Source organism: Mesoplodon mirus, assembly GCF_964341445.2.
Source record: "Mesoplodon mirus genome assembly, chromosome: X".
In the NCBI taxonomy this organism is placed as follows: Eukaryota; Metazoa; Chordata; class Mammalia; order Artiodactyla; family Ziphiidae; genus Mesoplodon; species Mesoplodon mirus.
Window position 1 is genome coordinate 21,946,941 of NC_138981.1, and position 10,702 is coordinate 21,957,642.

Here is a 10,702-nt window from a genome sequence, read left to right on the forward strand (position 1 = left end):
CCTGGCTGACACTCTGAGTTCTGTCATAAATGGCAGGGGATTAGTGACAGGCATTCGGACATGGACCCGGGAATCCAACTGCCATTTATAACCCTTTGCTATAGCAAAGTATGTTCTAAGTGTTAGCAGTCAACATTTTAGAAGCCAACTATTAGTAAAGTTGAAGACTGCTACTACTTTGGTGTTCAGACAGGTTTGTGATAATCCTGTCAATCAATACTTGCAATACAGTTGGAATCTTATTCTCAGGTTTCCTCTTTCCAATCTGAAAAGTACAAATTTTTTTACTCATGGAATAAGCCTGTATCTTCTTGATTAATAGTTTCCATTCTTTGGAGCTTTTCTAGCCTCATGTTCATTTTAGATATGTTTACAAGGAAGACAGCTATTTTTGGATCCATTCAAAAAAGCCAGTCATTAATGTTTTCGTTCAACTTTGAGGAACTATTGATCACCTACTCTAAACACTTGGCATGTATCTGTGACCGAAGACAAATTTCTGCCCTCAAAGAGCTTAGTATTTGATTACAAGCAGGTCCTAATAGTATAATTTCCAGGTACCTACAAATAAGTAAAAATACATCCTGATTCACCACTTTTCATATTAACTGGGTAATGTCAATAGCCTATAAATGCACTCCTCAGTGCCTTTTATCCCTTCAAACAGCTGACTTCTGAAAGTCCACAGGCCCCAAAGTATACCCTAAAGATGATCTCATGTGGCCATTTACAGAAGGCTAGAAAGAATGTTCCAAAAGCACAGTCCCCTGCTCTGCTGGAGAGGATGGGCCCAGGCCTGACCAGGATGAGCTACAAGAGACAACTCCCAAACATGCTAACCTACCATAATCTACAGCAGTGGTTCTCAACTGGGCACAATATTCCCAAGGGACATAGTAATGTCTGGAGATGTTTTTGATTGTGAACTATGGGAATGCTACTGGCATCTAGTGGGTACATGTCAAGGATGCTGCTAGACACCCTACAATGCACAGGACATACAACACAATTATCTGGTCCAAGTTGTCAATAGTAGTGAGGTTGAGAAACCCTTCTCTAGGGACAGTTGCCAACAGATTATGGAAAGGAGACCAGTATAGTTTAGTAGCTACCTGTGCAACAGGAGGACAGACCATGCCATGACAGTAGAAGCTTATCCAAAATAATAGGTCAAGAGGTGGCCCGAAGTCTATGAAAACACACTAGGCAATGTCTTTTCAGTGCACTTACATATATATGAATAACATCTGTGATTCCCTGCTTCTCCCTCAAATTTCTGACCTTCTGTTGAATATTCCCCAATTAAGCCTAGTCAGTGTTCTGACCTTTACAATGATCGTAGTGGACTGCTCTTTCGGGGATTTCTTAGTCCCCAGAATCTCATGCAAGGAATCATTCCCCACTCCCATCATTTCTTCTATATCCAAGGGCACATCTAATCCTACACCCTAGACTTTCTATGTCAGTAGACTTCCAGGTTTTATATTTTGTTCTTAAATACATTAACCACTATTTTATTAATGATATTTTTATACCCTAACCCCCCCATACGATACCATGGAATGCATCCTTGTATTTTGTTACCCATGAATTCTGATGTTATATCACTGAACTATCTTTGAGTAGAATTCTTAACATATGAATGTGAAGAAATGTGTATTTCAGGTAAATAGGTCCATAAAGGTCTCCATGCCAGTGTGTGCGGGGGGGTGTATAAATATTAATATGTTTGTGTGTATACATGCATATACATACACATATACATACATATACATACACACATCTATAAAATCATTAAATTTTTTACTTAGCTTTTAAAAGGAAATAAAATATAGCTACTGTGTATTTAGTCTTAGACAGCAAAGCAACTTTTAGCAATTCCATTAGTAACGTAATAACACAATTTGGGCATAATGTTGTACACAAGTAAAATCCTAAAAAAATTTTTTTAAAGATCCACCTTCCTGAGCCTTAAGCTTAAATTTTTTAAATTAACAAAAAAGTCAAACACCCAAATTCACCTAAATCATACATTCGTTCATATGGAAGTTATTAATGACCTGCACACATGCAATGTACTTTGCTATGCAATACAGATAAAAAGATACGACACAATCCGTTCCCTCAAGAAGCCCACAGTTTCCCAAAGTCAGCATGTAAAAAGAGCAACACAGTGAATAAATGCTAAAAATGCTGACACCTGTGTTGGCTCCAAGGCCAACATGAGCAACGACAAGGAAATATAGGAATGATGGAACGTGTCACAGGAGGGGAAGAATAAGCCCATTTGCTATTCGTCCACTGAAGGCTGTATCCCCTGCCAGTGTACTGTCCTTATACAAAAAGGCAGTGCTTGGGGCTTCCCTGGTGGCACAGTGGTTAAGAATCCGCCTGCCAATGCAGGGGACATGGGTTCGAGCCCTGGTCCGGGAAGATCCCACATGCTCTGGAGCAACTAAGCCTTTGTGCCACAACTACTGAGCCTGTGCTCTAGAGCCCATGAGCCACAACTTCTGAGCCCACATGCCACAGCTACTGAGCCCGTGCTCCACAACAAGAGAAGCCACTGCAGTGAGAAGCCCACGCACGGCAACAAAAAGTAGTCCCCCCGCTCTCCACAACTAGAGAAAGCCCGCACACAGCAATGAAGACCCAATGCAGCCAGAACTAAAATAAATTTAAAATAAAAAAAATTAAAAGGCAGTACTTGTGACCCAGCCTCAAGAGACAAAGCGTTGACTGGTCTTCCTCTCTCGTGATCATCTACTGGGAGATGGCACATACTATAGAGTTGATTGGCTAGATTCAGGGGTCCAGTGTGTGGCCAAGGATAGAAGGTAAGAATTGAATCTGCAGGCCTGGGGGTTTGTTAACTTCAAGCTCTGGCCATTTGTGCAGCTCAGCCAGGACATCAGAAAAAGGATTTGCAAGTTTTCTATCAAAGGGAGTTATGTTGCACTGTAACCCAAACCCAGTGAGATGGCTCCCAGCACACCGAAATCCCCTTGTCCTGAGGCACCCTGTCAGGATAAACTAAAAGAGCATCAACTAACTCAAACGATTTTTGTTTTTAAACCCATCTAATTTAGAGAAAAAAATGGAAAAAAAAACTTTTAAATTCAGACCAATCAAATCTAAGTACAACGCAAAGAAGCATGTTAATGTGTACTGAGAGAACCCCTTCCATTAATGACCATGACCCATTTAGATGTATATTTTACACTGTGACCTAGCACACCCATAAATGTGCATGTGCACCATGCACATGCATAACAAGTTTCACACAATACTTACCATTACTATGGGTGATGCATTCTTTTATTTTTGTAATGTTGGCCACAATCCACTAAATTTCATGACCTACCAATGGGTCACTTTTTTTTAACAAATACATACATATAAAATATAAATTTAAATTTATATATGTGTGTGTGTATAAATAAAATCAGGATACAGTAAATGCCTGGCATATCAATACACTGTCATGTAATTTTCCTTCCATTATGGTACTGTTCATTTGTTTTAGCCATACTATTCCCTCTATTAAAGGTACACAATTTCTGTGACAAAAAAACAAAAATATCCTACCCTTTCTTTTGTTACTACAATCCTTTCTCTGAGGTATTACTTTATCAATGCCTCTGGCTTACTGAATGGTTTTGAGAAGGTCCTGTTTTATTCTGAAGCTCCTTTTTTTTTTAGCATACACATCTTAACTGGAACTTGATTTTTTAAATTATGTGCAATATAGTCATTAAAATATTTCTCTAACCAAACAGCAAAGCAAGTGAAGGGAAGTAGGCCTAAATCAGGAAACTCTGGAATGAGAAAGCTGCCTCTCCTTTTATGGAGAAGGAAACAGAACCCAAAGAGATGAATCCGCCACCCTATGCCCTGAACTAGCTGGCTGCAGACATAGGTGAGACCTCAGAGATGCCTAAGAGCCAACATTCGGGCCAGCAGCACTCCTCCCATGTCACACTGCCTGCCCGAAACCCACTCGCTGGACCAAAGGACCCCAAATCCACCTCAGATTGATCCCCTTAGATCAAAATAATCCCACGATACAACAGTTTTACTAGAAGCAACGTGACTGGTCAGGGGTCTTTAAATCCGTTTTTGAACTTGCCAAATCCCTATTTTTAATTCCTCTTTCTTGTTATCTATTTTAAAGTAGTTCATTATTTGTTGCCCAGAGAGGGACAGAAAACATTCACAAGTCAATTTAGAGAGTCAATCACAACTGCAGCAAAAGTTTTTCTCTAAGAGCAAATTAAAACAAATGCCCCAAATATTTCAGTCATCCTTGTCTCTTATGGTTGAGACCAGATTGTATCCTCATGTATGTGTCTGTGTATGTGTGTGCATGTGTGTGTGTGTGTGTATATATCTCACAAGTTAACCCTTTATCACACTAGTTGAGAAAATATGTATGAAATGCGGCAAAGGGCCAAGATTCTAGACCTAGTCTAGGCCTACCCCACCTAACCCACCTATATACAGTTACAAGGTGGGCTGTGGGAAGTTACTTTCCCTCTCTAAGTCTCACTTTCCTCATCTGAAAAAGTGGGTAATAATGGTATTGACCTCAAAGGCTGATTCTAAGGATTAAATTAGAAAATACATTTTGATGTCATTAGTACAGTGCTAAGAATCCAATATGTGTTAGCCATATATAAAAATTCTTATTTTATGATGATTACATACTGTGACTGATTTTTTCCTACACTGCACTAACATGCAAGTTGCCATGGGGTTCTATATAACCAAATAAAGAATCCGTAATTACTTCCAAATGTTTTCATATTAAAGCATAAAGCACTGAATTTGAGCTTGAGGCTCTTACACAGAAACAGAATAACACAAACTTATATTCTCTGTATCAAAATGGAGGCAAATATCTTATCAACTAACCTTCACCATCTTCCTGATGCACTTCCCTTCGCCTCCCTCTTCTAATCTATAAAGGAGCATAGTGCTAAAAAATTACTATTCAGAATTTGTTGTAAAGTTAAACGCATTGTTACAAGTTAACGTTTTATAAAACATCAGCAGTGACAGCAAGAAATTACACTCCTGTTAAAAAGCAAGACTGCCAACCCTGGAAAGCAGGAAAGTCAGTCAGACCTAAAATGCTGCCCTAAATTTGTTTTTAAGAAACATAATACTAATACTTGATTCTTCATAGCAAAAGAGGGCATAACGATTTACCCCTTAGATAACAGAATACAGAGTATAATCCCGGCTCTGTAAAAGTTATTAAAACTCCTAGTGTGTTCCATTTATTCATAGGTATTAACAACAACAACAAAGTCCATGATCAAATAAGTTTCACAAAAGCTGATGTAAAATGTTAAACAGGTGTTCCAATGGCCCTACTTTTCAGTCTTTTGTAAGCTAATACGTATTATAAAATACCAGAGGAGAGGTATCCGATGCAGTATCTTCTAATGTTACTTGTCAATAAAATGTTTAAGACATTTTATAAAATCATATATTGTATTAAGTTGTTTATAATATAAACATATAAAATGTTTATGAAAGAACATCTCACCAGTGTCCAAGGACTTCACCCAGGAAAGAGAGTTGGATGCTTGGAATTACTCAGCCCCTTGCCATCCAGCCCTAGACACCACTGCTTTTGAAACTGTTCTTTCTTACCAGCGACCTCTCAATCATCCAACCGGTCGCCTCTCCCCAGTGCTCATCTTTGTGAACTTCCATGACACCATTGATCACTCTGCACAAAAATGGCTTTGAGAAACAGGAGGATGACGTAGTTAGGAGCTGGGAATCTGGCTGTTTGCTCATGGAGCCCACGTGCCACCATTTAAGAAGTCCAACTAGCCTCTTAAGAGAGTCCTGGCTGGCCCCCATCCGTTCCAGCCTCCCCAGCTGATGTGCCAGATGGTCTAGCCCCTGATGAGCTCCCAGGTGAGCACAGCTGCCTGAGTGACCCCAGCCAATGCCACACAGAGCAGAAGAACCTCCCAGACGAGCCCAGCCACCCCACAGAATCAAATGTGTCTTTTGAAAGATGAAAGGCCTTTTTCTCTGCCCAAATACATTGAAAAGAAACATAAAATGTTGAACTCCCTGGGGCGGGGGTGGAGGGCAAACTTCAGTTTCCCAGGACTCAAGCTACTGGCTCTATTCAAAGAGAGGAGAAAGAGCAGACGGTATAGAGAATGCCGGTAGCAAAGGGAACACACTGATACGTAGAATACTCGGGTTACCACGAGAAATGGAGCCACAGCACCACATGGGCACACAGAACACAGTGCAGAGCATACTAGCGTGAAGTGAACGCTTCTAAGGAAACTAAAAATAAAGACACCATCCTCGAAGACTGCCCAGTGAAGAACTACCTAAGCAAAAACTAAGAACTTGGTAATAAATGCCTGATGTAAAATGGGGTATCTCAGCATGGACTATTCAGTACAAAACTATGTCCAACCCACATTAGGAAGTTCTGTGCTAGACAAGTAGCAGTGCTGGTACTGGTTAAAAGCCCACTATTCCTTAAAGAAGAGGGACAAAACACTAAACATCGACAACCTACTGTACATCCCTTGGAGTTTCCTTCATCTCATCTTCTTAAAGTCCTGTATTAAAAATAAAAATCTCTAGCTCTTATAAAAATTTTTACTGGTAGAAAACATATTTTGATTTAAAAATCTGATATTCAAAATTACTTGAACAAGTAATTTAACTAAAAAGACAATAAGCAATTTTTTAAGAGTTCAGTCTCAATAGAATTCAAAGAAAGGCAATTAATGAATGTCATTTTTCACCTACTGAAATGGCAAAGATGTTTTTAGAAGTAAAGGATAAGGGCTTGCTTGGTGGTGCAGTGGTTAAGAATCCGCCTGCCAATGCAGGGGACACGGGTCCAAGCCCTGGTCCAGGAAGATCCCACATGCCACAGAGCAACCAAGCCCATGTGCCACAACTACTGAGCCTGCACTCTAGAGCCTGCGAGCCACAACTACTGAGCCCGTGAGCCACAACTACTGAGCCCGTGTGCCACAACTACTGAGCCCACGTGCCACAACTACTGAGCCCACGTGCCACAACTACTGAAGCCCACGCACCTAGAGCCCAGCTGTGCTCTGCAACAAGAAGCCACTGCGATGAGAAGCCTGCGCATCGCAACCAAGATTAGCCTCTGCTCACCACAACCAGAAAAAGCCTGCGTGCAGCAACAAACACCCAACAGAGCCAAAAATAAATTAAATAAATTTAAAAAAAAGTAAAGGATAAAATTCAGCCAAGTTCAGGGAAATTGCTAATGAGTTAAGTGCATGTGTACAGCTGCTCTGGAGGGTTACGTGAACTATTCAAAGCCTTGAATGTGTGCATACGATTTTGACCTACAGATCACTTATCAACAATTCTCCAAAGGAAATAGTTTAAGGATTAAATGTTTTAGTTTTAGGATATTTACTGCAACATTTCTTACAACAGCGAGAAAAGTTCTTGCAAAAGCTTCCGTGTACAGCAATAAGTGGTTAAATGCATAACGTACAATCTATACACCAGCACGCAGTAGGTCTCTTAACTGAACTCCGCTTAACACATTCACACAACTCCCCAGGGCCGTCCCTTCCTGCAAGGCAGCTCAGGGACCTCACGGGGTTACAGGCAGATCTGCAAAATGCTGTACTGAAGGGCCAGGTGAAGCTCAGGATGGTAGTAAGTACAGCAAGGGGGGCGAGGACTGATGCTAGCAAGCTTATGGTGCAGCATACACTGGGTGCCATGAGTCCAACTGCACACCTCCAGAGTAGTTGTTTGTTCCCATGACTATTTATGCCAGAAGTGCTCATTCATATTAACTATGGTTTCAATAAACATTAAATTAATACAAATTTTTTTAAAAGCACCCCAGCCAATTCTGAGACAGAGCCAAGTTTGTGACCGCTGTTCTAGAACCCACACTCAAGAATATTTCTTTCCTGGGAGGACCTTTTCAGAGATGAATTTTTTCCCTCTGTGCAGCCTGGTTTCTCTCTCTTCTGAACTTGATCAACTTCCCATCCCATCAAAGGAGAAACTCGGTCTTGGCTGCAGACTCGTGGGAATACGTCCCTTTGGGTTCCTAGGTGGCACTGTGACATTGGGTATGGCCTCCCTTGCTATCAATACATTCCCAGCTTTACTGTTTACTTCAAAACCAGGTAGTGTGAATCCCAGCACCACCATCTACTAGCTGGGGGAGTCTGAGCAAATTATTAACCTCTCTGTGCTTCAGATTCCTGAGTGGCCAAACCCCACGAGCGGGTTACAGAACCTACCTCATAGTGTTGGTGGAAGAAGTAAACACATCAAGTGCTTAAGAGAGTGCCTATCTAGCACGTGGCAAGTGCTCTGTGAGCATATGTAATTATTATTACTGTTCATGTTGGTTGGTTTTTTTTGTTTTGTTTTTTTTTTTTTTTGCAGTACACAGGCCTCTCACTGCTGTGGCCTTTCCCGCTGCGGAGCACAGGCCCCGGACGTGCAGGTTCAGCGGCCATGGCTCACGGGCCCAGCCGCTCCGCGGCATGTGGGATCTTCCCGGACCGGGGCACAAACCCATGTCCCCCGCATCGGCAGCCGGACTCTCAACCACTGCGCCACCAGGGAAGCCCCTGTTCATGTTTTTTAATCAGATATATAGGGGCTGCCCAGCCATCAGAGTGTGCTGAAGAGCTGTCAGGTGAATGGAAGAATGAACACTTGGTCCTGTGTCTCCTGTGTTCACCATCTGTGAACACCTCCTCTTGGCATGGTTCCTTTTTTTTTTTGATACATCTTTATTGGAGTATAATTGCTTCACAGTGCAGTGTTACTTTCTGTTGTACAGCAAAGTGAATCAGCCATATGCATACATATATCCCCATATCCCCTCCCTCTTGAGCCTCCCTCCCACCCTCCCTATCCCACCCCTCTAGGTGGTCACAAAGCACCAAGCTGGTCTCCCTGTGCTATGCGGCTGCTTCCCACTAGCTATCTATTTAGTGTATATGCGTCAATGCTACTCTCACTATGCCCCAGCTTCCCCTTCCCCCCACCTGCCAGTGTCCTCAAGTCCATTCTCTATAAAGCATCTTTATTCCTGTCCTGCCACTAGGTTCATCAGTACCATTTTTGTTTTTAGATTCCATATATATGTGTTAGCATGCAGTATTTGTTTCTCTATTTCTGACTTACTTCACTCTGTATGACAGTCTCTAGGTCCCTCCACCTCACTATAAATAACTCAATTTCGTTTCTTTTTATGGCTGAGTAATAATCCATTGTATTTATGTGCCACATCTTCTTTATCCATTCATCCGATGATGGACACTTAGGTTGTTCCCATCTCTGGGCTACTGTAAATAGAGCTGCAATGAACATTGTGGTACATGACTCTTTTTGAATTATGGTTTTCTCAGGGTATATGCCCAGTAGTGGGATTGCTGGGTCATATGGTAGTTCTATTTGTAGTTTTTTAAGGAACCTGCATACTGTTCTCCATAGTGGCTGTACCAATTCACATTCCCACCAGCAGTGCAAGAGGGTTCCCTTTTCTCCACACCCTCTCCAGCATTTATTGTTTCTAGATTTTTTGATGATGGCCATTCTGACTGGTGTGAGATGATATCTCATTGTAGTTTTGATTTGCATTTCTCTAATGATTAATGATGTTGAGCATTCTTTCATGTGTTTGTTGGCAATCTGCATGTCTTCTTTGGAGAAATGTCTATTTAGGTCTTCTCCCCATTTTTGGATTGGGTTGTTTTTTTGATATTAAGCTGCATGAGCTGCTTGTAAATTTTGGAGATTAATCCTTTGTCAGTTGCTTCATTTGCAAATATTTTCTCCCATTCTGAGGGTTGTCTTTTGGTCTTGTTTATGGTTTCCTTTGCTGTGCAAAAGCTTTGAAGTTTCATTAGGTCCCATTTGTTTATTTTTGTTTTTATTTTCATTACTCTAGGAGGTGGGTCAAAAAAGAACTTGCTGTTGTTAATGTCAGAGTGGTTTTCCTATGTTTTCCTCTAAGAGTTTTATAGTGTCTGGTCTTACATTTAGGTCTTTAATCCATTTGGAGTTTTTGTGTATGGCGTTAGGGAGTGTTCTGATTTCATTCTTTTACATGTAGCTGTCCAGTTTTCCCAGCACCACTTACTGAAGAGGCTGTCTTTTCTTCATTGTATGTTATTGCCTTCTTTGTCATAAATTAGGTGACCATATGTGCGTGGGTTTATCTCTGGGCTTTCTATCCTGTTCCATTGATCTACATTTGTGTTTTTGTGCCAGTACCATACCATCTTGATCACTGTAGCTTTGTAGTATAGTTTGAAGTCGGGGAGCCTGATTCCTCCAGCTCCATTTTTCTTTCTCAAGATTGCTTTGGCTATTCGGGGTCTTTTGTGTTTCCTTGGTACGGTTTCAGATCTAAAGCTTCCCACAAATCCTTACAAATGCTGTGCCTTTTGTTGAATCCCTTTACTACAACTTTTCATCTAACCTCTGCTAACAACAAAAGCTGGGAAATAGAAGGAGGCAAAAATACAAAGGAATCACATAGGGTTGATGGGATTTAAATAATACAGGGGAATTGCAGTAAAGGTCAGGTTTAAAGAATGCCCTCCAAATGCCCTGGCACGAAACCATGTAGATTGATGGTTGCAATATGTGTAAGAAAAGAATGTGTCCAGTCACATAAAAAGGCATT